The sequence below is a fragment of the Equus asinus genome, unplaced genomic scaffold (assembly GCF_041296235.1).
Source record: "Equus asinus isolate D_3611 breed Donkey unplaced genomic scaffold, EquAss-T2T_v2 contig_800, whole genome shotgun sequence".
NCBI lineage: Eukaryota > Metazoa > Chordata > Mammalia > Perissodactyla > Equidae > Equus > Equus asinus.
The window spans coordinates 46,867-49,955 of record NW_027225517.1 but is presented as its reverse complement, the minus strand read 5'-3'; the positions used below and the strand labels follow the sequence as shown (position 1 = coordinate 49,955).

Sequence of the window (3,089 nt, the reverse complement as noted above, 5' to 3'; positions counted from 1 at the left end):
GCTTGCAAGTGGACAGAGCTTAATCTCAGAAGCAAAAAGAAGCAAAATGTTTCTAAACCCTGATGTTTCACAAATACTTGCAGATAGATTAATAAATGACAAGTCCACTCCTCATGTAGGGTGAAAGTAATGAACCTCCAGGACTTACAGATATTGTGTCTGTGTGGCATTGAGTAAGCTATTGGCTCATTTTGGCATATTATCTGGGTCAAACAAGCCTTCTTTGCCCAAAGATAGTATGAATTTTGTTATAGTGTTTTAGTGTGTATATTGTTGTGGGTGAAAGTGATTCTGACAAGACAAATTGGTCAGAAATCTCATAATCTGTGACCTCAGCAATACTCTAACTTATTTTGCAACATCTTCAAGGCACCTTTGATTTCCTTGTTCCTCAGACTGTAAATCAAGAGATTCAATATGGGAATCACCACAGTGTAGAAGACTGATGTGAAACTGTCAAAGCTGGAGGAACTGCCAGAACTGGAACTCAAGTAGACAAATATACCTGAGGTACACAAGAGGGTCACTGCTGTCAAGTGAGAAACACAGGGGTTGAAACCTTTGAACCTGCCTTTAGCTAAAGTGATAATATAGCCATAGGATATCATAACTAAGACGTTATCCCAAAGATCATTGTAAACATAGCAATCATGAGTTCTACAGAGAAAGTGTCAGAGCAGAAGAGGACTAACAGTTGGGGCATGTCACAGAACAAGTGGTTGATGACGTCAGGCCCACAGAAGTAGGATTGAAGCATGACACATAATTTGGATATAGAACCAGAGAGTCCAACCATATAGGACACAAGCACTATCTGAACACAGAGGGTTGGTGATATGATGGATGACTAGAGAAGTAGGTTACAAATGCCAATATATCAGTCATAAAACACGGCTGTCATGAGACAAGACTCACTCAGTCCCATGGTTGAGACAAAGTCCAAAATAATCAATGAGAGAAAGATAACTGAGGAAGAAGTGCATGGATGTGTATGTGGGTAATCTATCCTTATTAAGATGAGGAGGCACGGGTTCCAAGTCAGAGTCATAATGTAGATCAACGGCAATACAACAAAGAGCTCTGGAGAAATACGAGAATCTCAAGAGGATGAAATGGGTGATATCTGTAATATTTCCTCCCCAAACCATTGGCTTTGTGCTCCTAAAATCAGAAAAGAGACAAAAGAATGGATTGCAGACACAGGTGAAACAATAGCATTACAATTCTCATAGATGCCATTTCTTTTCATTCATTGAGCACTGAAAAAGGGAAAACACTTTATTGTCCTGGTGGAAAGACCCCAGTTTTCTTCTCCAATTGTCAAGAAATACCTTCTCAGTGTTTCAGGTTCTCAACTACTTCATGAGGTCTCATGAAAATTAGAAGAGATCTGGGGCTGGCCTGGTGGCATAGTGGTTAAGCTTTCACTCTCCACTTCAACTGCTTGGAGTTCGCTAGTTCAGATCTCAGGCAAGAACCTGTGCACTGCTTATTAAGCAATACTGTGGCAGGTGTCCCACAGATAAAGTAGAGGAAGACGGCCACTGATGTTAGCACAAGGCCAATCTTTCTCAAAAATAAATAAATAAATAAAAGATATTTAAAAAATTGATAGACAACTTTTGTCTATCAACTTTTTAAAAAGCAATAGAAATTCAGTGAATTATTTATGATAGATATCATTGACTAAAATCAATTTTTAAAAGACTTTTAATAATTAAAAATATAATTGTGGCTTTATAATAGTAAAGCATAAGTGGCATCATTCCAGAATAAACTTGTAATAGCTCTTCTTTCCCAGACAGTCATCTAGATAGATTTTAAAAAATTTCTTCTTTCACCTATAAGAAAAATTACCCTGTTTATAATAACTTCTCAAACTGTTTTACAAATATATTTAATATAATATCTCCAAAATGGCCTGGAAAATTGTATCATAATTTATAATCCTGATATTTTCTTGGTGTACAGCATGTATGCTAATAAAGTTATGAAATGTCTTCTTAGGGAAGTCTTCATAGGAGCCATTCTTAAAAGGAGGAAAGTAAAACTCACAATTACAATCAAATATTGTCTCAAATGTAGGATATTTTTCAACTTAGGAAATAGCATAGTACTGTGGTTAGGGTTCAGACTTTAGAGTTTCTGTTCTGAGTGGCATCATCAAGATGGCAAAATAGGTCATTCCTGACTTTGGTAACCCTCGTAAGAACAATTACCAACTATTCACAGACAGGACATCATTGCAAAAATCCTAAAACATGAGGATGAGGCTGAAGCACCTCCACTAACCACAGAGAACAAGAAGAACCACATTAAAAGGGTAAAGGAGAAGCTGTACTCTGACTCCATTGCCCCTCACCCTGCTGGCACAGTGCCACACCAAGAATACTCTCTTGTCCTATGGTTTCTTCAGCAAGCTAAACAACCTAGAAGACATAGATAAATTACAAGAAACATACAACCTAGAAAAACTGAATCAGGAAGAAACAAAATCTGAACAGACAGATAACAATTAAGGAGATTGAATCATTAATCAACAGCCTCCCAACAAAGAAAAACCCAGGACCAGATGGTTTTATGGCGAATTCTGTCAAATATTTAAAGAAGAATTAAGACCAATCTTTCTCAAACTCTTCCAAAAAACTGAAGATGAAGAACCACTTCTAAATGCACTTATAAGACCAGCACTGACACCAAAGCCAGATAAGGACACTGCAAGAAAAGAAAACTACAGGCCAATATTCCTGATGAATACAGATTTTAAAATTCACAAAAAATACTAAATGATAAAAACTCTCAATAAATTAGGTATACAAGGAACTAAACGCAACATAATTAAGGCCCTATCAACAAGCCGACATCTAACATCATACTAAATGGTGAATGATCAAAAGCTTTTTTCTAAGATCAGGAAGAAGACAAAGTTGGCCATTCTCAAGATTCCTATTCAAGATAGTACTTGGTCAGAGCCAGTGCAACTGGGTCAAAAAATAATAATAAAAGTCATCAGAATTGGAAATAAAGAATTGAAATTGTGTCTATAAGCAGATGACATGATTTTACCTATAGAAAATCATAAAAACTTC

The 3,089-nt window shown here is 36.5% G+C and overlaps 1 pseudogene; it reads right to left on the bottom strand.

Annotated features, from left to right (window-relative positions):
• Positions 1-332: 332 nt before the first annotated feature.
• Positions 333-1,148, bottom strand: LOC123277924 (olfactory receptor 5AN1-like; annotated as a pseudogene).
• Between the last annotated feature and the right edge of the window lie 1,941 nt (positions 1,149-3,089).